General features: G+C 47.3%; 1 long non-coding RNA gene across 1 annotated transcript in view; it reads left to right on the top strand.

Moving 5' to 3' along the window:
- The first annotated feature begins 288 nt into the window (after window positions 1-288).
- Window positions 289-25,095, top strand: part of LOC135903161 (uncharacterized) — a 92,156-nt gene continuing 67,349 nt past the window's right edge. The window contains exons 1-2 of the long non-coding RNA XR_010564746.1: window positions 289-416; window positions 20,024-20,080. This is a non-coding gene — a long non-coding RNA (uncharacterized lncRNA). The remainder of the gene's footprint in view (window positions 417-20,023; window positions 20,081-25,095) is intronic.

Genomic DNA, 25,095 nt, shown 5'->3' on the forward strand with positions numbered 1-25,095 from the left:
TTTGTGCCCCCACCGGCAATATGCACGCGCTAACAGTACCTTCGCGTTCCCGAGAACTAGCGTGGGTGGTACTGCTGCATGCATGCGCAGAATCCACGCTCTGCTTGCGTCTTCGCTTACGCGGCGCCTAGTGCCGCACAACTTTGCGTCCCTTATTCCTAAAACTGTAGCAGGCTAACTTCGCAATGTCGTGCGAAGCGCCATTACATAGTCGAGGCCCTTTGTAACACGTATGTCGCATCTGGCGCCCCCGGGGACTGTCGCCGCAACGACTGCATGCAAGGGGCGCACGCACCGCCACTGGTCAGACGCCATCACCCCGGCGCCGCTGTCGTTCGTCGAGCGCCCCGATTAGGGAGACCGTTAAGAGACGGCGCGCTCTCCCGCTTCTCGCGCGCGTCCTCCCCTGCCTCGCGGTAAGTCTGGAGCCTCTCATGTTTTTCTTGGCCACCGCGGCGGCAGCAGCGCGAACGTAGCGCCGTCCCCAGCAAGCTGGAAACAAAAGTTTCAATTTCGATGACTGCCTCTGGCGCGCGTGCCGCCGCCGCCGCCGCGGCTCGTTGTAAACACAGCAACACGGCGCGGCGGCGCGAGGCAAGCAAGCGCGCGCTCCGGTGAAATGAGGCGAGCGCGTGCCTCGTACTGTGCGTGCACGGTCGGATTGTTGGGGCGGCGTCCCGCGGGGGCCTCGCGTGCGGCAGCGACGGGCGGCTCCCGTGGTTGAAATCAAAATTCCGTAAGTCGCCCGGGGTCGGGCCCTTGTCTGCGCGCGCGCCTTTCACTCGGCCTCCTTCGTAAGCAGATCATGCTGTCTGGCAGAACGAAACAGGCCGAGCTCCGCCGACGCACAGACGCGGTGGCGGCGGTGGTGCCGCGTATAAAGGGTTGATATACAGGCGCGCGCGCTCACAGATGAAATGGAAAGCTATAGGGGTCCCATGCATATGTTTTTCCCGCGAAGATTTCCCCAGTGGTTTAGGGAAATTGTGTTCTTTCATGGTGTCGCCCCTTTTATTTTTGTCTCGCGCGCTCCGGCTGTACGGCGGGCGCGAGCGAGGGGGGGTCGGCAGACAGCGCACGCCAAGCGGCAGAGATAATGTTTTCGTTGTGGTAACCCGGTGCTCTATGCAAATCAGAGATTCCAGGATGACGGCCTTTGCGCACTTTCTGTTCGACTCCCCCGGAAATAAGTTTTTCAGCCTCATAGGTGGAAAGCAGCCGCCGCGATCAATTGCGCAGCTCGGCGCCCGCAGCGACAGCGAGCGATTCGTCTGCGCTGCGTCTCGCTGAGCCGCCGCTCGCGAGCGTTTGACGCCGCTGCTCTCTCTCTCTCTCCCCTCGTGCAGGCCTGCTTCCTCAGTTGGTTTGCTGCTTTGAAGGTGAATACGCTGCCAGCCAGCTGACGTGTTGAGTCAGACCTACGCAAGGGCTGATCGCGCGAATGATGATAGCGTTGATAAAAGTGCACGTTGTTAATTGTACTGCGCAGTGTCTCTCCTTCATGACTCATGAGGATTAAATGTCGCGTAAAAAAACACATGCGCATGCGTACATGGAGATGTAAATGTATATGAATGTAAATGTGCAGAAGGCTAACATCTGCTAGAACAATCGTGAGTGGCCTTCTTAATGGTATTTATTAATGTTGTCGCTTAAGCACTACTTAAAATGCGTTAAGAATTTTTAATTTATAACGTGATAATGTTATATCATCCAGGCTATTCATTAGCTAAAGAAGACTAATTTCTGCGTGGTATTTCGATTCGTGCATCCGCACTGAAATCCAAGGCACTCCAAGGTCATATGCACATCCATCCTCGACAATGTACTTACAGCCAACTAAATGGGAAACGCGCTCAAAACTCCAAGTGAGCAGTCGGACAGACGGGATGCTATAGTCTGCCGATAAAGGCGCAGTAGCGAGAGAGAGAGAGAGAGAGAGAGAGAGAGAGAGTGATGAAGAGGAAAGGCAGGGAGGTTAACCAGATATCAGCCTTCGGTTTGCTACCCTACACTGGGGATGGTAGACATGGGTTAGAAAGAGGACAGCAAAGAAAGTATAAAAAAACTTTAAAAAAACACGCACACACGGGGACACATACACTTAAAAGGCAAAGGCGCAGTAGAGGTTACATACTTCGGCTCGGCTGATGCATCTTTTCATTACACAAATATTTACGCATTTTCCGTGATGCACCCCACATCGTCATCATTCTGTCTAATTTATTTGGGCCGGGTGAAAAGAACTAAGTAAAACGATGTGGCACGCTTATGTATAACTATTTTGTTAGAGCATAATATTTGAATTTCACGTCGATGTAAATACTTCTTGGTGGGTGACGTTGGCTTGGAGATCATTCCGAACGTGGCTAATTGAAGTGAAACATTTTGTCAAATTATGCGAACGACTCAACACAGTGAGGCACGTATCGTAGTTTGGACAACACGTAGAGTCTAGTTTAGGGAGTGCACATCGAGTTATAAGAGTTCAAAAGACAACTAAGTATGGCCAACTTATTTTGCATGCAGTTTCATCCCTTCTGAAGAAGGTTAGTGAGAGCTACTGCACATAAAGGCGCAAGAATGCACAGCAATTGATTGATTTTGTTTATTCACTTAGTCATTATACCTGAAAGGTCCCGAGAATCCGGACATTAAATGAGCGATGGGCACCAAAATTGGCGGGTCAGGTAATCTGGCGTGACATCATAGGTGGTGTTCAATGGTAGTCTTGAGACGAGGAATGTCTGTGATGAGGACGATATTACAAGCAAGTTTACCCAATGTTTGGTGTGCGCGAAAAAAAACAAGAACAAAAAAACCCCGAACTTTGAAATCTAGTGGAATGGGCACGTTGTGGATCCACGCACTGAAGCGCGTTAGGCGTGAGAAATGATGTGCTAGAATAAATATTTGGTTACCTGCGTGGGGACAGTGAATGAAAGAATCTATAAAGTAAACAAACACAAGAAGTCTGGTGGCGAGGGGTGAGTAAGGGAAAAGATAACCAAGTATTTAACTTCTGTTGTAGGAGTACAGGGAAAACACGAGGAAGGCGGAAGATGTAAATTCAAGACGATGAGAAAACGAGAACAAGGTGAAACCTTGCTCTCGTTTTGCTCATCGTGTTGTAGAAGTAGTCACAAGACTGAACCTGGCAGCTCGGTTCTATAGGTGGTGGATCACTAGTTATATAGTTAACATGATGCAAAACTGATTCATCGAAATCCTTACATGCCGATATTTTGCGGGGAACAACACGTGCTCTTAGTTTGAGCCCAGGCATTCTGAAGCTGTCTGCAGGCGCGGCTTAGTGTTATTCCAGAGGAAGATAGTCACTGTGTCACTACACACCAGGCGTTCTTTAATATTTCCTTTTTTTTTACATATAAAGCCTGAGTGCATGTATTTTTTCTTTCGGCGTTTTTTTTTCTTCACACTAATCGCTTTAAAAGATACAAAAGGCATTTTCCCGGCAATCACGAGTCATAGCAGAAAAGCTGCCTGCGTGACACAACCGAAGTACTCGTTTCTGACAGAAGTCGATCTAAGCTCCACTTGTGTCAGAAAGCTCATTTCTGTTCGGTTAAAACGCGCGCTGAAATACAGATAGCTTTTGTCATGTTTACAGCCGCGAGTCACTTAAGTTGAGAGGGAACACCGAATCTGTTTTCAAGCAGCTATCACTCGCGTCGTTCGCATTCGAACTTGGCATATGCATATGCGACAAGTAGCTTTCCGCCTGAAATTTCACCTTATTGCGCACTTTTAAATACAGCATAATTACGGAGCTGTTTCACGTCCTAAACACAAATTTGAATGTTTTCTAGCAATCGTTCGCAGATGCACTTCACTGTATGCTCCTTTCCTGAGCCTGCTGCTGCTCAATTCACTCCGCCCTTGATCATGCCTTTATCTACCCATGTTAATAAATCTGCAGCTCAGATTAAGCCCTTGTATAAAGGGCGAGTAAGTTGGCTTCGATTACCCCAAATGCGCACATCTTTTGGCGCATCTGACTCCTAAATGACAGTGCTAGCTTAATGGTATCGTAAAATGCCCACTTAGTGAACGCCATTAGTGAACGCGCATTTGCGAAACTTCTTGAAAATGTAACACATATGTCCACGGTAAAGGTCGGCCTGTGGGCTCGAATGGTGGCACAAAACAAGCATAGAAAATGAATTGCCTTTGGCTTGGCTTCCAGTGGCCGCAGTGAGCCACATTAGCGAGCAAGATCATGTCTTCGAGCACGTGTACGACCCTCCGTTAGGCAGCCGACTACACAACGTGTGCAGCCGACGGGTGTCTGAACAAGGCGCGATAGACGAGGTTGTTGGATAAAACCAAGTAGTTCACGCGGGCACGAACGACGCAGCGCGAGTGCTTGCGCGCGTTTTCAAATGGCTTGTAAGCCACTTTGGAGGCCTGTTTCATTCGCAGAGTGCTCTATGCAAAGCGCTCTCAGGGGCTATGCGGAGATGAACGCCTTGTTTTCCTTCCCACGTATCGGTGGCGCCACGTCGGCACGCTGTGCGCGAAGTACCCTTATCGCGATCGCTGTAAGGTTGCACTGCGTGCAAGATACGCCGTGGCTTGGTTTGCAAGGCGCGTGCACAAACACAGCTCGACGACAGCGCGGGCGGCGCGTCCTCCGACTATACGTATCGGGAAATGGCGTTGTAGGCGCTGCATCTCGCCATAATACGTACCGTAAGGACCGGATAAGGCGAACGGAAGAACGATAGAAAAAGGGCCAGGGCAAAAAGAAGCAGCAAATGGCACAAGCAGAGAGAAGGGGCCTGGGAAGGGAGGTTAGAACGCCGGTGCGTACATTTTATATCGCGAGCGCATCGTCTACACGTATCCGCATTCGGGCAGCTCGCCCGGCGCGCGGGGACCTCTACAATAACAGCGGTATCGTGCTCGAGGAATATTGAAATGGCACGCGGACTGTGCTTGTCTCCCGCCAAGGGGAACTTCGAAATGCATATATCAAGTGCACGTGTGCACTCGACGAGCTCTCGGCGGCACTTGGATGGCTCTTCCCCAATTCCTTTTCTGTTTTTTAGGCCCTCCCCTTTCGGTCTATTTTCTTTTCTCTCCTCTTCTGCCCAAAATGCGGACGTCCGCGAGCGTTTGTTTGCCCCGCGGTTGTTCTGCTTCTCGCACCCCTCAACACCCGCGCGCGTGGCGTCCTCCTCCCGCGCCCAGACTGTTGCGCGAGCGTTGGACGAACGCAACGAAATGCGCACTGGCGCCAGCTCCCCCGACACACAGGATTCTTTTTATTAAAGCTGAAGAAGAGATATGCTTCCCCCGCCCCCACTTCTCTTCCCTAAAGGGGTGCGCAAACATCTGGCATTAATATTTTACACTGGTGCATTTCATCTCGGCCTGTCCGAGCTGATTTGCCCAGTTCTCGCGCGCCTTTTCGTGCGCACGTAGGGGACGAAGGAAACTGGGAAAAAAAAAATAAGCTAGTAATGATACGGGAGGAAAAAAGAAGTGTCCTCCCGGCGTTCGCAAATACCATTGTTATTCCTACTTGGTCGAGAAGACGTCTTCGCGAAATGTGCGTATACGTTTCCGAAAGACGAGTGATGCGCGAGTATTCCTGGCCTGAGAATCGCTATAGATGCTTGTTCTTTTTCTCTTTTACTGTTGGTTATCGCCCACGATTCCATTTTCTTGCTTCCTTCAGGGCATTATCCTCGTTTTTATTCTTTCCGAAATTGTTGACGTGCAAAGAACGTGGCTGGCGGGAGCGATGTGGCGGTGTAGTGACATGGGCGACGGTTCTGCATTTCTTTTATCCATTTCATTCCTTTCTTTCTTGCCCTTTCTGTTGCGTCGCGGCGAGATCTAAGTACCGGTGCTGAGTGTGTCCTCTTTCCGTTGGTGGACGAGAAAACGTGGACTCTGGCGATGAACATTTCTTGCGCGTAACATATAAAGAAAGAAAGAAAGAAAGAAAGAAAGAAAGAAAGAAAGAAAGAAAGAAAGAAAGAGAAAAAAGGAAAATAATAATCGGAGATTACTGCGTTCGCAACCGTACCCCCCGAAGATGTCTTCTGGTGTTTATTGCGAAGCATTTTCTCGAGATAGAGAGAGAGAGAGAGAGAGAGGCGAGGGAGGGGGGGGGGAGTATACGCAAGAACAGAATGACAAAAGAGTGTCTGGATGAGCCCGACAGAAATATTTTTGTATAATGTGCATCTCGTCTTGACAGATAATTCTAGAGATAAAATGCTCGCACAATAGCCAGAATTTGAAGGTTGCCAAACGTTCTCGATTAAAATACCGCAGTACAGTGGCCGCATTTTGTGAGGATTCTTTTTCATTTTTCATTCTTTTTGCCCCTTCGTCATGGGCTTACACAAAGCCACGCTCCGGCTATCACCGTGATCGACACCTCGCTGGAGCGAGTGATAAGAAATGAACAGAATCAGAGAAGAATCCTTACGAAATGCGGCCACAGTGTGCTTTACTTCGCTCGAGTGCAGGATGTGTCATTTTAGCCCAATGCATGGTTAATGGGTCCAATGCTCGTGCCACGAGAGGTCTGCGTATAGATGCCTCCCACCGCACTGCTCCGTCTGATGCGTTGTCAGAGTACTGGGCATACCGTTAGAGGTGGAAAGAAAAAAATGCACGCATTTTTGTTTTCGTATACCGAGCTTTACTCATACACACTTCAAGGACAGCCGAGGTAGTCGTATCTCTCTTTCCAGCACCAGACATACCTCTGGCTGTGCACGTCCTGCTGCAGCCACTTTAATCACAGAAGCTTTGGCCAGCCCCACTTTTCAGGCTATTCCTCACAAGGCCTTCTTCGAATTGGGACGAAGTGGCCCCATTCAATAGTAGCCGCAAGTCACGCCCGGCGTTCCTCTGAGGCAATCGAGCGACGTGTTTCATTAGAGCGAGGCAAGCACATCCTGGCCAGCAACGAGCAAATGGCAACCCGTTGAATGATGATGGTTTTGTTGAACTTCCGTTTCGTCTTTGTCGCTCCCGGCGGACAGAAAAGAATGCCGTTGACATTCGTAACCATTAGCGGGAACATCTCGACGAACAGCTTCCATCGCGCGCTGCCGGCGGCGAAGGTCCGCCGTGTGTGCGCGCGCACGCACGTCGTACATGCGCGTTTGCTCGCATCCGGGTCCCGGGGTGTGTCTCGCGTCGGCTACCTTTTGAGCGACCAGCGCTGCTGGGAAGGAGCGGGAACGCGATTTCGTGACCCCAGAGCGACGTCGCTGACAATGCCAGAGGAAAAGATTTCTTGCGCCGCCTACCTTCCCCACGGCGGCGACAAGATATCGACGCTGTCACGACACCGTGGCCGCTCCCAGTCTCAGCGCTGCCGCTGCTTCTGCCGCCGCCGCTGCAACTCACGGGATGGGCTTTATTTGTCCTGAGAGACCTTTGTTCCGGAGTCGTCCTGATGGTACGCTCACATTGTAGCAGGACCGGAGCGGTCGGGACACTTTGCTGCGACGCATCAGGAGGCCAACAAAGCCGCTGTTGTCATTGGCCGGCGTAAACTCCGTGACCTTTCGACCGTCCTCTTTGTGCGCGTCGTCGGCGCATGTTTTCCTCGTGGGCGGGCTGCAAGACTCGCTCTGGCAGCAGCATTCGGACGACAGCGCGCTCGAGCGTGCAGACACGCTTGACCACGGTCCGGCGGGCCTTTGGCTCTCGCCTCTCAAGACAGACGCTTCATACAATCCGCGAAGAACATTCAGTTTTCCCCGGTGGGCCAAGCCATAATGCAGCACGTGGCTTCCCCACACCTCGTTACATCGCGAGTTGAAATTCCTAAATGATTGGTCGTCATCGTCGTATACACTGACTACGTACGAAATAGAGCATCGAAGCTAACACGGGGGAACTCTGGTGCCAGGGCCTGAGTGGGCTTTCGGTTACACTAGTATGGCAATGACTGGCACTGCACCAATTCGTCTACACTTCATCCATCCGGCTTCGAACGAACGTTGCACTTCATCTTAACTTTCTTGAAGGCAATTTTTCATCGCGAATGCATTGTGTGGCAATTAATGGATTCGTTTACTCTCTCATTCTAATCCTGCGATTTTTTTCATAACATAAAATATTAGTTTGAGATATACAACCCCGGATGTGAAAAAAAAGAAAAGCTTTTTTGGAATGCTGGTTTGGTATATCTCAGAAAAGCACGACTGGATTTTTAACACTTAACTATAACCTGACTGTTGTGACAGCCAAGCAGTATAAGGTGCACAGAGGACGAACGCTAAAAAAAATTTCGCCCTCTTTAATACATGAGCCATTAATATGCTGTATTGCATCGCAATCAAACTGCTGCAGCCGATATAAGGTGCGATAGCTTTTCCACGGGTCAAATATTATTTGTGCCATGAATAGGCCCTGCACCGAGAATCAGGACTCCGTATTATTCCATGGTTTAGAGGGCATTTCACGCGCTGGTGCGGTCATGTCGTGCTGAATGCGCCCTTTCTCGTTAGATCACCATGACTAAGCAACACATATGTAAGACGCTCGCAGTAGCACCGCTTGGCAGGTGCTTGGTGGCACGCTAGTACGCAGGACGTGTGTGTACATTGCATGTGTGCACAGTTCATTGTATATCTCTATGCCATTGCGATCTACACTTGCTCTGCCTCCTACTCGCTGCACATTATTATTTCCCTATGTAGAGCAGTGGTCCAGAGATTAAATTCCTAAGACCAACCTCTCTGATTTTCTCTTACTAAAAGCTTTCTATAATTTATGCTGAACGAGTAAGCAATTAGTAAGCATTGGGAATATCATATACTCTACACTCTAAAAACTAAGAGAGTGCCGGGCACTCCCTTTGAGGGAGTAGCGGCTTGTCCCATATTTCACTCTCTTTTCGAGAGTAGATCGACCCTCTTTGAGAGAGAGTAGGTCAACTCCTGTTGACAGAGTTTTGTTACTCCGCCGCAAGGGATTGCTAGTACTCTTCTGCAGAGTGATAATACTCTTCCCACAGGGAGTGCTAGTACTCTTCCGCAGAGTGGTAATACTCTCACCGTAGGGGTAATGGCACTCCACCAGACCGAGTACTTCTACTCCCCCAAACAGAGTGCAACTACTCTTCCCAATACCCTCTTAGCGAAGTCCTGGCCACGCATGCAGGCAGGAAATCAGATCAAATTAGGGTCGCTGATACACCGTTCTCTAGGCGGCTCCTCAGACTCAGTGGCCCGATTCCAAGCGGCCTTCAGAATAGGCGTGAGCAATGTTATGCGGGATTTTAAAGTCATTTTTCCTGGCTATTTGCTGCCTACCATGAGTCGTGACGGCTCGTAATCGGCCTATGCGTATGTGTCCCGAACGCCACTGCGGAGAAAAAAAAGCTAATTCACATTTAATCCGCAAATATCTTCGCATATTTCACAATCAGGAGACACATAATCTAATTAGAACACAATAGTCGAGGGAATCACACACTTATGGAGAACCACATTGCTCTATACAACACGTGGATTCGAACCCGCGTACACTCGCATCTATACAATTCAAAGCACACATCCTAACCATTACACCACAAAGCCACCACGCTCAGTCGTGTTGTTTTAGAGCTTATATACATAACAAATGTATTTGAGGAATCGGCTGCGGTGGTTGGAGTTTCTCTGCAGTGTGCTGTGCTGTTGTGTACTGGAATACGTTTGCGTTTGCATCATTTCCATTCCTTGCTACGACTAACGGAGGAATACAACGTAGACGACGACGTGAGTACTATTCACGGCTTGTCGTCACCCCAGGAAAATAACAAATGTGCCGTTCAGCTCACGATCGAGTGCTTTTCCAGTCCATGCATTATATGTTCTCCGAAAATACGCGGATACAAAGTATCGTGCCAACCATCCACGTATGTGAATTTAAGTCGCGCGTATACTGGTGAGCATTTCTGTTTATTTTTTCCGCCAGTTCCGTTCGTATGTGGTCAACTGCGATGCCAGTACCAGGCATTTCGACGTGCCTCACGCTGCCGTGTAGGCGTTCTTTTCAAGTGCATTAGTTTAGAGTTTGGTTCAGTCCGCTGTGAGCTGTTGTCCTGCATTAGCAGCGGATCGTTAGCGTTTTGAAGAGCACGCATTCCAGCATTTGGAGACTGCTTATGCCGATAGCCGCGTCACATGCATTGGCACGCATGTTTAAATGAGTAATGTGTCCACTTGTTACGCGTGCACTGCTCGTATCCTGTGGCAGTGCTCGTTCTAAAAGCTTCGAAGACCATCTACATTCATACGTGTGTTCAATATATATGCACAGGATAGACTTGCCGGCTAGTTGGTTGAGCATTTTAGAAGAAACAGCGCAACACAAGGACGACGCAAAAACATGGACAACACCACGAAGCGCTGGTGTGGTCGATGCTTTTTTTCGTCCTGGTGTTAGCGCTGTTTCTTCTTCCACGATACACGCACACCACAGGTACGCGAAAGTTTAGGAGTATAGGGCGTTAACTTTGTTTTCCCCGTTTCCTCTCAGTGTCAATGGCACAATGCGTTGCCCGAAATAGCGCACGCTTACCCCCATATTCAGAAATGCATCATAACTTGAAGCCCATGCTTGACTTGATCTAAATGACGCAAGTCGTGAACGCACCAAAAGAAAGGCAGTGAGCGTCTGGGGGACGTTCGCACCAGGCGTCGTTTATATAAAGTCAAGCATGGGCTTTGTATTAATATACATTTCTGAATACGGGGGTTAGTCATCTACTTCTCACAGAAAATGTCGAAGAAACGCCCACCAAAACCAGGCACATTCGTAAACCTAACTAGGCAATACGAAGCTCCATAGAAAAAGAGTGGTATTAAAAGCTTTCAGTATTTTTCTTTACTCCAAAATGGTTGCGCTCTCGTGGTTTCAATGTACAGAGATGATGCAGCGTTAGCTAAAAAGCATGAATTTCCGAACTCCATGCCAAAATAAGCTTGTAAAATTATTTAGGTGCTAGAAACTAGGTTTTGTAGCGATCCTTGAAAACCCTTTATTTCTAAAATGCCATTTTCAAGGCATTGAAAAGCCTGGAATGTTTAGAAGTACTGGAAAGTCCTTAAATTTGTATACTTGGCTAGACATAGCAGACATTGCCAAGTGTTTTTTTTTCCCTTCTGTGACATTCTTCGCATGTCACAGAAAATTGTCTGTGGAGGTAATAGAAGGAAAGCGACATCCTTAAAGTTCAAATTACAAAGGAGCTGCAGATACCAGTTTTAGGCACATGGAACCGGCGACAAATGTACTTGGAGGAGCAGAAGCAGGAAGCTCAACGGTTGAGGCATTCAAAGAAAAGCCGTGATGAGTAAATTGAGAGCTACAGACACAATAAAAGATCACCTTTCTCCGGTGCTGTGTTGTTCCGCGATCTTGAGCGCGCGCGCGCGCGGTGGAGAACTCCGAGTGAAAAAGTAGAGCGCTCGCTACGCATTCCTTTGAACTGCGGCGGCCTGTTCTCTTAGAAGCAAAACGATGTGTTCTTTGCTCAGCGTGCATGAATGATACATTGCCATGTTCGAGGCCAGCCACCTACAGTTGAAGCAGAAGATCACGCTACGTTTTGTTCTCTATTGCCGCAAGAGTAGAACTACTCTCTCTCTCTGAAGGGGAAGAGTGAAAAGCACATTTCACTCTCTCCTTGGTGAGAGAGTGAACAATGCATTTCACTCTCCTCGACATTTTGCGAGAGTAAAACGACGCTTTGAAGAGTGAACCGGCCGCTTCACTCCTGCGATACCCTTCCTAGTTTTTAGAGTGTATGTAGATATTCCGGTGATTTTTTTCTTCTGAAGCACGTGCTTGGTGGGCTAAGTTTGAAAAGAGAGTGCAGTGCTGGCATCCCTCGAGGGGTCGAAGGTTCCGCCGGGTATACAATCATTTTGTGCCAGAAGATAGGCATCACAAAAAGCACCCTCATCGACTGTGAGCACAGTAGATGGCGCATTTCCTTGGAACAGCAGGCGCGTATGTTGTGCTCACACTTGTGGTGTTGTACTCGCTCCTTTGATATTTTATCGTTACCTCCCCCCCCCTTCCCACATCCACACTCACACATACCCCAGTGCAAACCGGATATTCCCATCAGGTTAACCTCACTGCTTTTCACTTTATTCCTCTTTCTCTCTCTAAGCAGTACTATCTAAGCAGTACTATCTGGATAATTTTTTTTAGCACAGTAAGCACGATAATAAACGCGAAGGATAGTAAATATATTTGGTGCCTATACTCAGTGAGTCATGCCCGCATTGGCGCTGTGTTGAGATTACACCTAGGGTGCTTGGATGTCAGCGCCACTTCCCACCGTTCGAAGCGTGGCATCGGGGCACCCTAATTGCACGGATTCCACTGCCAGTATACGGGCCTACATGTAGTGTCAGTAGTTGCCTAGTTGCTGCTTTCAGTGGTAGACAAACTGAGGCACACACAGTTCTCTCCTTTTGATGTTTGTGATACAAACGGCGTATAGCGCGGACGAACAATGCCCCGCGAAAGCCGTGATTCTAAACTTGGCGTCGTTGACATCTCGTTGTCTTCGAGCAAAGCGACAGAGAGAGGACAGAAAGGAGGAAGAAAAATCTGGCTCACTGGTGCGAAGTCAACGTGGAAAAGCTGGTAAGGGCGGTGGTGTTTAGCGACTGCGCCTTCCAAAGACGACTAAGAGTCTAAAATTGTCTCACGGCTGCTTAATTTGCGCGGACATCCGAGGTCGTATCTACACTCCAAACTTAGGCGAGACTGTTTATTTTCCTTGCGGCCACGTCGCGAGTGGAGAAACCAGCGGCAGCTCGGGAACTCGGGACACGAGCCGTGAAACCCGACCAGCTGCAACAAAAGCGCCGCTGCTTCGTTCAGTGGCTCTATTTAAAGCGGCGCTGTTGCGCACGCAGATGGCAGCCGCGTTTCCAGATCAGTTTATGCGTGATGATTCCTGCAAAGCCCCTTAATCCCGAGAGTCTTGAGTTATGTCGCCTGGCTCGCTGTGAATCGTCACCATCTCTGAGCCAGGCGACCGTTCTTTTTTCTTTCTCTCCCGCTTTTTTTTTTTTTTTGCAACAGGAGTAAATGTGCGCACCGAGACTGGCAGCTATAATGACGAGGCAAAATAAAAGAAAAAGAGAAGAAGAAAATGCGCACTGCACCGAGGTTGAAAACGGGGAGCAGGCTTCGAGCTGCAAATTTTGCTTCGCAGGCGTGTTTGTTCCGGCCGCGGCGTGGCCTGGCCTGCCCAGAGTTTTGGTCTTTTTGCCGGCGTACTTTGTGAGCGTTTCCTCTTCAAGGCGCTGGGAATATGAGCGACTAGACTCGAGGAGCGCGTGCATTCTGTCTAAATAAATACAGAAATCCCTCTTATTTATAATAAGGGGGATGGCGAACGAGATCCTCTTCCCGGGCCGGAAGTCTCGGCTACCCCTGTTTGACGTTCTCAACTATTCTGAAGGCGTACGTCTATTTGTTTGGGCTCGGACCAGTGCTGTTACATTTCTCGCTGGTGTCACGTCCTCTAACACCTCTCGCTCGCTCGTCCTTTCCGGACCTCGTCTGTATGTCGCGAGCTTTTCTCGGACGACTGTTGCGCTGATAGTGATCGAAATTAAAAAAAAAAGAAACGACCAAGATCCGACAAAAACAAGCTATAGGCGTGAAGCACTATCGGGGCTACTTGTGCTTCTGAGCTCCTCGTATATCGTCCAGACCACTGGGTCTCGGTTTCGGACTAGGGTGTGTCACTGTGTGTCTCAGTTCTACTTTTCACATGGACTCGGCATCTTAAGTAATTATTCCCTTCCACAGTGCATCATACATATGCGTAGCGGTGACCCTCTCAAAATTTTAAACATAAAATACCTGCCCACCATCTGCAAACTCAACGTACCGGCATGGATAATATAACCTAGCTTATAGTTTTATCCTTTGCAGAAACTTTTAATTGTGCGTCTGTATGACCATTTTTCCTCCTCCTCCTTCTTCGTTTGTTTCTTCTGCCAGTATGTATTTATTGTACAGCGCGCGGAAGCGTGACGTTTTCTTAACGGGATCGTGTCGCAACGTTCGGCAAAATGATTACCTGCTATATGCCGACGCGGCGCGGGTTGATCGGGAGGGAGTCATATATGTATATATGCGCGAATTCAGGCCGAGCCCGCGCATTAGCCGCTTTCGATCAGCTCCCGAAATGGGACGCCGGCGCGCACACCAATGGCCACAGGGCCGGCACAGTCCGGGAGCGCCACGAAGCGAACCTGCAGAAAAAAAAAAAATCTGGACACCGGAGAAGGCGAGCACTGCCTAAGAATTTAAGCAAGCGCGCGAGCATTTATTATGAAACGGCTCCGCGCGCGGGTTTTCGCGCCTCTGCGTACTGCAGCTCTCCAGCCGGCGGCGGGCAGCGGCAGAGTAATATAGAATCGCATCAATCACTCTTCTTAAATGCATTAATAATCATTCAGACTCGCCGCTGTTGAGGTATCCTTCATACTAACACCTCTCGCCTAACTCGTTTACCGTCGCCGGGCATGATTTATTAGAACGACGCGGAAATCGCGGGCCCACGGCGAGGAAACACGAGGAACGCCATTCGGCCCCCGAGAGCGCGCGCGGCGGGCTGAAACAAAATCTTGTTTCGCAGATATGGCCGCGCTTGATTCGAAGCCGTCCTTCGGTTTCTTTTCTCTGCGTATGTATGTGTCTGCTTGGATTCTCGTCACGTCTTTATTGGAAGCTGTCGTGCGAACAGCTGGGCGTACACTCGGTGTTGTATGTATTGCTTCGTTGCTTAATAAACCTCCCCGTGCGTGATGTTCGCCCCGAGCGCCACACGCTGCGACGAACGAAGAAAAATAAGAGAGGCCGCACTAAGTCGTCAAGCGGGAAGAAACTCATCTATGCATTTGTTTCTGAGTCCTCCACCGGTCTTGTTAGTTCGTAAGCTCGCTTTTTTTTCCCCCTACCACTGAAATTTTATTCCTTGTGCTCACAAATCTATCGATACATTGCTTCTACGATCGTGATTTCGTTGATGTCTTGAAACGAAGCACCCACATGCAAAGAAAGGATAGTGATTTGATAGTGATCAATTGCCTGTACGTTAATATTATTATTATTATTATTATTATTATTATTATTATTATTATTATTATTATTATTATTATTATTATTATTATTATTATTATTATTGGTTTAAATGTACGCGGGCGCCAGCACTCGGGCCTTAGAGTTGTTCCCGGGCACGGTAACTAAGGTTGCTTGATAAAGGATTGATTATTATAAATGTACTTTCTGACGAAGGCATCTTCAAAGCCATACTCGTAGGCCTGTATCAAGTCGAGTCGGAGAAAAGGTGCTCTCAAGGGCACGGCACGTGACGCTTCAGAAGTACGCACCGTCAAACTACTGGCATAACTATTCTTATATTTTATTTTACTTTCTTTCTTTCTTGGGCCGGATGCAAGTTATGCTTTGTGTAAATCAGAAAATGGTCATCTTCATTGGAAACTCTCGAATTGGAGTTCAGGTCGCTGTAGTTAACGCTTTACGATGTTCGGTGTGAGTGCGACCCCAAGTCGAAGGGACTGCCTCATCCCTTGCTTCTCTCTGTTCATGTGAAGTGGACTGGTAACGGAGCGCGAGGGTTTTGGTGGGAGTGCTTCTCGTGGTTCTCCCTCCAGTGCTGCTGGAAGCATTATGGTTTATGATGGACCTTGTCATCGCTGCAATCTTGATATTGCGCCGATGTCTCAGCTCTTGGCCGCACAGTGACAAGTTCGTGAGCCTTTCCACTGTATATAGCGGATACTCTTTAATGACGTATACATCCTGCCGTAAGCGATCGACTCCTTCAGTGAGATTGCGTATGCGTCCGGCTAAGCATAACCTTGAGTTCGCGCAGTAGTTTTGTGGAGCCGGTGTGTTGTTGATGCATACATCCAGGCACCCTCGTTAGTCTGGATTCTCTTAGTGCGTCAATTGCTTCTAGGATTGCGTGAAGTTCTCCTATTGCTTTGCTGCCGTCTGGCCGCTGAGGACTTGTGCGCGCTCCATGTGTCTCTTCGCCGGAGTGGCACCAGGCTGTGACGACGGTGTCCGCTGTGTATATAGCTTCTCTGAGGATGGCGTGGCGAGCATATTGAGCTGCTTGTTGCAATCTAATAGCCCGTTGATACAATTCAATCTGTGGCGTGCGGCGCTGTTCAGATTTTTTGGTTACTATATTGCGGTACGACCACGGTGGGGGTTCCCACCATTAAGCACTCACCCCCCGGTGTCGGTTATGCTCCACGCATGCTGCCTCTGTCGGCTGCTGTGAATGGAGTAATTGCCACCTGTGGTGTCTCCCGCAGGTGCACTACCCAACTACGTCCTGAAGATTCGTAATATAGATTTGTCCCTAGAAAAGCGGCATAGATGTGACTTTTCCTGCGTGGTTTTCCCACTGAGAAGTGCATTCAGCCTGCATTGCACGCTGTTTAAGAATTATAGAAAGTCGGATTTGTCATCGAGTTCCAGTGGGTACCTTCTCATAACGGCGTATAGCAGGCAGTGAGGCTGTTGACAGACTGGCGCGCAAAGCGCTGCAGTTCAAACCAACGAAGAAGGCTCCCCAGGACGCAGAAATGGACATGAAGAACGCCATCTTAGGAGCTTTAGCTCAGGCCCAAAACCAACGTGGCCTATTCAGATACATGTAAAGCGCAGAAATGCTTTTACGAGATAACCCCTGGACCGATTTTAATGAAATGTGTTGCATTTTAGAGAAAAAGGTAAATTCTGGTGACTATAGGCAGCGGAATTTCGATTTAGGGCCTGAATTTTGTTAAAAGAATTTTCAAAAATTCCAAAGTTCGAAAAAATAGAAGCATGAAGTTCACAAATTAATAGCCCTGCATCAAACACAGATATCGCGGTTCTGCAAACGGCATCCATTAGAATTCGTTACCTTGTGTACTAGGGTTCTGCAAAGGCTGTATTTCCATATTATAATTTTTTTTTCGATTCATGTGTAACATTAGAATTTCGTTCGCTTTAGATGTACTACTATATGTAATTCACATAATTGTGATATCATTTTTCATTGCTGAGTTACAGAGTTGTAAACTTGATAGTTTCGTTTTCTGAAAATTTGCAGTTTTTGCCAATTTCTAATAAAAATTTACGACCTAAATCGGAAATTCGAAACAAAGGGACACTATATTTTAGAATTTTTCTTTTAAGTGCAACAAATCTCGTCAAATTTGGATCAGTGATTGCCGAGAAGAACAAAGTCTCCTTTTACATGTTTTCAGGTAGGAGCACCCGAGCTAAAGCTTCCCCTTAAGCCACTTACGTTCGTTGTGGTTTCCACTCCATCAACATTGTGTGATGAAGGGCTTAGTTGAACTGATGCCGCTCTCCTATATCGCATCCGTACAGGGTCACTGCCAAGTCCGCCTTGACGGTGCAAGACAGGACTTGGCCAATCATCATCGTGTGTGCATTGTCAAGCTCTTGGTGACATTGAACATTACATACTAAAGTGCGCTGAATTTGAAGCAGAACGTAATTATTGATAGTTGAACTCAAGCGCAAGACGGCGCCACACTCAAATGCAAGTGATATTTTGCTCCCGCGGGGACATTGGATATTTAGGAGAGTGGTGCTTTGGCTCCTCCTAAGTTCCTCCGTGGTATAGCGCTGGGAATTGAATGGTGAGCCTTGCGGCTCGTAGTGGTTCGGAAAACGCGCAACGTATTGGGCTCTAAGTATTGTTTTTTGGAACCTGGTGTTGTTCGTTGTACTGCGAAGTGTTTCAGACCGTATCGCGGCTGTAAGGTGGCGTTCAGGCGGAGCAATTGCCGGCAGCTTTTGCAAGGCTAGGTCCACCTGCAGCAAGCAACACCCCTCTTCTTCCTCCTCCTCCTCGTTGGGAGGCGGGTCACGGCTTTCAAGGCTTCTCTGTAGTACTTTCAGGTTATCTTGCGTGAGCTTGCGTTAACCTTAGGTGTTGTAATGGATAGGTTAACCCATTGAGGGTCGATGCCGTAAATATACGGCGCCGCGAACAGGTCCGAAAATGGTCGAAGCCGTATATTTACGGCGCCGTCTGTACGTTTAAAACGCGCGCTAATTTCCTAACTTTTTCTTGCCTGGCATGTGGTGCTACTATGTGGGAATACATGAAATTTTTTTCTCGCGTCTCTCTCTTTCAGTTTTCGTTCTATACTTTTTTTCTTGCTCCGGCACGTCTGCTACCGCTCGCGCATTGGCGCGCTCGCGGGCGCGCGGCGGTTAGTTTCGGTTTTGTTCCGCACGCGGTTTCGGCTTCTTTTGCTCGCAAAACTGATGGCTATTTCGTTCTTGTCACTCAAAGGGTGACCGCCTGTTACCCGCTCGGTTGTTGCTCACAGGGGTCCGCATACGAAGGATGCTGCCGTGCATGCGTTTCCTTTTTTGGCCCTTTATTCCGAAGTTGCCTCCCACGTCTGCTCAGGGAAGCAGTACCCAGAGGAGGTGCCATGTCTGCGCCAACACCACTCGGCAGCAAAAACATCGCGAGGACAGACTGATCCCTCAGGACCTAAATAAAGTCCTTCATACCATACAAGGTACATGCGCGCTGAGTGCAACAAACCGCTCTGCGTGGAGCCATGCTTCAAGAAATACCACACGCATCGCCTTCTGGATGCCGCCGTAACGACACCTACGTTAAGCGCGTGGGGCAGTGCCCCTTGAAAGACCATGCCGCTGCCTTTCAGTCACCCCACACATTGCACCGCAGACTCCTCGCCGCCACCTTAACTATTTCAAAATTACTCGACCTATTGCTTGACCGGCCGTTCTAATGCCTCAAAAACATGCCGCCAACGACTCCCCTGAATACCTCCTAACCTTTCACATCCCCAACACGCTCCCAAGCCCCCGTATTTCTTAAAAGATTTCATTTTTCTCTTTCTTTTTCTTTCACCCCCCCCCCCCCCCTTTGTTGTGTCTTGGTACGGCCCTGGCTCCCCCCTGCTTTTTTTTCCCTTTTTTCCCCCTTTTTTCTGCTTCTATTTCTTTTCTTTCCTCCCCGCGTGCCCACTCTCACGCTCTTGTCCCTTCGTCTTGAGAATGAGGCTCACAGACGTCGGACGACAACGCCTGTTCCCTCTTGTAATCTCTCTCTTTAAAACCAGCCGCCAGCGACAACACCCGCACGTGACGTCACTGCACTAACCCTTTAAAACTAACACGCCGAGGATGACGAGGCCGCCTTTGACGAAGATAGGTCCACCTATCGAAACGTTGGCCAGCCTGTCTGAGGCACTTCAACCCTGTTTTAAAAAAGTTTATAACACGCTGAAGAAGTATTAGTGCAAAAGGAACATTTGAGACTTGCAAAAAATTTTCGTGCGCCTTGTGTATTTTTCTCGTGTGCACATTGTGTATAACAATGCGCCAATTTTTTGAAAATCTTATAACTTTATTTGCTATTTTTATTGTTTTTCTTGAATAAACAGTCCATATATGCCAACGCCAAACATTTTTTTCTCACTTAACGGTCAGCCTAGAAAAATTACAGTAATTTTTTTTCGAAATAGCTCCCTCTGAAGAATTTAAATGTGCAATAAAAAAAACCGACCCTAAGTGGTCGCATGTGGCGAAAAAAATCGACCCTCAAAGGGTTAACTGCAGTACGTCTTTCAGGAGTTAGCTAGCTACTTATTTTCCTGCCACCTCAAGTCCGAGCAGAAATGATAATTGCGGGACGTCGATGGCTTCTGTACCCTTGCTCTTTAGACTCAAAGGCTTGCACCAGCGTCTTGTGAGTGCACGACGCCTAATACATGCTACTACTACTACTACTACTAATAATAATAATAATAATTTTAATACATGTGTTGGATGCATTCCATAAGTTACTGCTCTCTAAGCGTTTCTAAGGCGATTCGTATGTATACGTTGTTTTCTCGCGGAACACTTCAAGACCGCTGTTGTTAACGTAAATGCCGATTATGTCTCTGGTTTGTTGCAGGCAATTTTGCTGCTTTGTACCGCTTGTGAAGGTGCTCTCATATCGTCTGTGTATATGGTGAGTGCTATCTTCAGTGCTAACTTCCCGTTCGAGAAGGATGAGCCAATGTAGAATATTCTATGGAGTGTTCAAGGACCACTCATGGGACGCCTCTATCGTTCGTACGTTCTTTGCTCTCAATCTCTTTTGTCTTTGCTGTAAAATTACGAACAGCAAGAGAAAATCACAAATCAATAAATTGCCCATATCCCGACAGCTAAATGCTAACCAGGGGAATCATCAACATTGCTCAAGTTAAAGCCGTACACGGCGTGAATTGCGCGCAAGGGACCGAAGTGCGGGTAGATATATGTGTGAGTTTAGTCGAAAGAGCTCGTGCAAACACCAGCGCTGTTTACCTCTTTCCGCTATCCGCATACCTACCTTTCTACACTTCGATAGTTTGCGCTGTATACACGCCGTGAACTTGGACCAACTCGCCCAAATCACTATCCCAAGAAACCCGTACGTATCTATGCTTCTTCGAAATTTAATAATACTACCAATAATGCGACCTTTACTGGAAGGTCGGATTACTTAAATAAAATTTTAAGCCGTATACTAAGTAACACGAGTCAATTTGGACCAGAGAAACAACATGGAAGAAAAGAACAGCCCGTGAATGAAGGCATTTCTACGCAGGAGGCATTTATATATATATTTGCATAAATACACCTACATATGCAAAGCCTAACGAGGAGCTATACCCAGCACCCAGGCGCGGCGCTAAATTCCTCCCCCCTCCCCCACATCTCCTCGTACTCTCCCTCTCTCTCTGTTTTTTTTTTTCGCTTTCTTTCTCTTCTTCGTTTGTCTGCCGGCTTCGCTCTGCGCACTCGGTGCGGGCAGGAGCCCAGTAATGCGCGCACGGTGGCGGAGCACAGCGGAAGCGAGGAGAAAACACCGACACCCTGGGAATCCGTGATGAATATGTGGTGGGAAAAATTTCATTAATGTCTCTCCTCCACGGCCGCCTTTTGTTGTAGTGGCACGCGAAAGCTGGGGCGCACGGGCGCGCGCGCCTCGATGACGAATGGCCTCAAAATGGGAGCCGCCGCCGCCAAGTCCTCGCCAAGTTTATTCAGCGCCGGTCGGGAGCAGCGCGCGAAGTGTTTGGAGCGCTTTCACTATATATACTAATCCCAGTGCAGCGCTGGCGGAGACGAAAGGGTTTCCCCCAGACAAATGTCGTGCACTCTTTTGTGGTTCTGCGCGTATGCTACAGCGCCCCGCGGAGCCGTGTAGCTGGCAAGTATTTATATGCGTTAAACGTGTCTGCCGAGAATAGAGTAAATGGAGCCGCAGGAAAGGGAAAATGGACTGGGGGGGTGGGGTTGCCATCACGATTTTTTTTTCGGCACAGCAGAAAACATACCCACAGCAAAGCAATGGCGAAAAGGAAATTTGTCTTCGTCATGGTGATTAGTCGAGAGTAATTCGTTTGAGTTAAAAGTACCAGAACCGTGGCATGGCTGATGAGCTCCACGCAGCGGGCGACAAGTATTCGGAACGTGACGTAAGCTGGGTTTCTTGGCCAGACTGAACGGGCATTAGTACGCGAGGATTCTTCCAGATGTCGCTCGCCGCAATCAAAGCTGCATTCAACTCCATAATGAAACGCAGAGCTCTATGGGGATACAATAGGTACGAAGTGCTCCGGGGTACTTAGAAAGGCATGGTGGTTACAGGAATTACATTTGTAAATGTGATTGTTTGCTTGAAGTCAAAGGTACAATCAGGACTCGATGGCAATCAAAGGGCAGTGGGAAGGCTACAAATGAATCTCTATAGGGTGATATGGCTGGACAAGTTTTGAACTGAGAGAAGCTTGGAGTAAAATTGAATTCGAAGAGCGACAGAAAAATATGAAAAATAAAGAAAACAGGTTGCTAGAGTGCTCAGGTATTTTTAAGTGAAAATATTGCCTCACAGTGGTGGAAAAGAACAAGGAAGCTTACCAGCAAGTATGGGGACCGGTATAGTAAGCAGCATGGCAACAAAGATCGTTAAACACAAAGTCAGAGAGGGTGAGTAAATCTCCTGGATGGTGGCAATTGTAAAAAAAAGAGAAATGGCTATGAGTGAGTACCTAAGAGGTACAAACGAAATCAGGATAGATACATTGTGGGATAACTCAGAGGGACGTTCTTTAGTCTTCGAAGCGCGGTCAGGATACCTTGGAACGAGTATATAGTTATAAAGTGAGGTATACCAAGGAAAAAGAAGCCTGTGCTTACTGCGGTAAAGCTAGGGAAACGATGGATCATGATTTTTTTTATTGATATGATATAAAGAGGTGTTGACGCACAATTTAAGGCGTCGGCTACTCCTTAGCTCTTGAATGGTTCCATCATACAACACACAGGGTTCAATATTACATATAAAATAATCTTTTCACAAAGCACCAGGACTTATCACGCAACGTCTTCAAAGAAAGACTATGACGTAATAAACACATGGTACATACAGTATACAAGGTAAATGTCTCTACAGTTATGTAGATAAAAGTCTCAAACATACAAATGGTACTGTCGCCTAATGACACAGTGTCTAGTCAGAGGGTGGTACATTCATCGTATAAATGCATTATCACGTATAGTCACAACAAACAGTCAACATAACATAATTCACAAATACATGCATATATACAGCGACAATGAAATGAAAGGAACAATAAAAGTGTTAATAACGTCCAACAATGCCGCTGTCTTCAAGAAAAGTCTTTAGTGCTCTTAAAGCGCTCTTCTGCAAAGACGTTGTTGGCCAAGGACCCATAAGTTTCTTTAAACTGAAAGGTCTGCGGTCTAAGTTAATTAGGGTTTATTTAGGTCGGCATCTTAATGTGTCGTCACATGGAGAAATCTTGAAGCAGGTGATATATATCTTCGTCTACAAATCCACAATCACATTCGGGGGTTTCCGCAAGGCCAATTCTGTGTAAGAAATGCTTTGTGTAGGCAGTGCTTAGCCTTAATCGATGAATAAGGGTTTCTATAGTTCTGTCTAATGATAATGAAAATTTGAATTTAATGAACAGATCAATATGGTATAAGTCCGAGCTCTTGGAATTCTGGTCAAACCAAGTGTTTCTACACATGTTGAAAGATGTCCTTATAACGCAACGTAACTCATTCTTTGATATTGGGAGCGGAACCACATCATCTTTGAGGTGTGCTTGTCGTGCTGCTTCATCAGGTGCTGTGTTGCCAGGAATGTTACAATGCCCTAGTATCCACTGAAATGCTATTGCATGTTTCGATGTGCTTGCCTTTGTGAGGTTTATAAGTGTCTCGTATATTATACCATCACTGAATGTTTTCCCTCTTGTGCTGTAGAGTGATGTTAGAGCCGCCTGTGAATCGCTGAAAATTACCCATTTTTGAGCATCTCTTATTGACAATATAAATTTTCTCGCACATAGGATTGCGAACAGTTAGCCATTGCGGACGAAGTCGCACGAGATAACTTAAATGATTCTTGTTTGTTGAGGGGCGGTATGATGAATGATGAAGTTAAAGAGGTTGATGTACTGGAGTCATCTGTATAGACATGTGTGTATCCTGAATACCGCATATATATCTGGTAAAGTACTAGCTGTTGAGAAGCTTGAATGAACATGTCTCTTTTTCTGAATATTCCGTCTACTGACAATTCGATTTTTGGAAGTGTAAGCAGCTGTGGAAGATATTCGACGTCTGAGATCCAAAATTGGCAATGTGTGAAGATTTCCTCGAATTTCTATATGAACATTACTTTTATCTCCTTTTAATATGTCTAGAGCCAATTGGTGACTTTTATGCTGCGTTTGAAGACGAAAATAATGTCGGCATGTTTCTGCAGTTCGCATAACTAAAGATGGTAATTGGCGAGCCTCAGCTATTATAAGAGAGCTAGAAGTCGCTCGTGGAACTCCTAGACATATGCGTAGTCCTCTAGCTAAAAGTCTTTGAAGTCACTCTTCTGACGTGTGGGAAAGTCCGTGTAAGATGGGCGCGGAATACGCAATTTTTTGTCGTATTGATGCATTGTAAACAGTCAGCATGGACGATACTGATCCGCCCCATGATGTACCTGCGAGTCTGCGAAGTACTGTCACTATGGCATTGACCTCGTTTTCGAGTTTTTTTATGTGGGGTGTCCAGGATAACTGCCTATCAAGTATTATGCCAAGAAATCGATGCTGTGTGACAATCATTAGAGGGTGTCCTTCCAGATTAAGTGTGAAATTTTTTAACTGTCTCCGAGTGAAGGGCAATACAGCTGTTTTTTGCGCGTGATAGAACCATCCCTCTCTGTGTCAAAAATTGGTTAATGATATTTATGCCGTCTTGCAATGCCATCTGAAGTAGTTGAGCATTAGACCCAGATGTCCAAATACACACATCATCTGCATACAATGAAAACTTTAACTGTGATGGCAGTCTTCTTGCTAGATCAGCCATGACGCGGTTAAAAAGAAAGGGGCTGAGTACGCTTCCCTGTGGTACTCCCTGTTTGACAACATGTTCAGCACTCTTTCCTTCGCCCGTCTGAACAAATATTTTGCGACCTGATAAAAATTCAGCAATCCATCGCAAAGACCTGCCAGACAGTCCAAGTTCCAACATTCTTAGCAGAACGTGAACGTAACTAACAGTGTCAAATGCCCTCTTGATGTCTAGGAATACTGCTATCGTCATGTCAGGTTACTATATGTAATATTGCATCCATTGTGCATTTATGTTTCCTAAAACCTACTAAATAGTTGGACAACACATCCGTTTGGTTACACCACCATTGAAGTCGCGCGTCAATCATTTTCTCGATTACTTTGCATAAACAAGCTATCAAGCTAACTGGGCGGAAGGATTCAAGGTACAAGGGCGTCTTGCCCGGTTTTAAAGTTGGTATGAGTCGAGCGACTTTCCAAGTGTCGGGCACAGTTTCTTCTATCCATAAATTATTATAGATGTCCAAGAGAGCATTTGTACCTGTCGGTCGGAGGTTTCTTAGCATATTGTACGTAATGCCGTCTGGCCCAGCAGCAGACTTCT

The sequence above is a fragment of the Dermacentor albipictus genome, chromosome 1, assembly GCF_038994185.2.
Source record: "Dermacentor albipictus isolate Rhodes 1998 colony chromosome 1, USDA_Dalb.pri_finalv2, whole genome shotgun sequence".
Taxonomy (NCBI): domain Eukaryota; kingdom Metazoa; phylum Arthropoda; class Arachnida; order Ixodida; family Ixodidae; genus Dermacentor; species Dermacentor albipictus.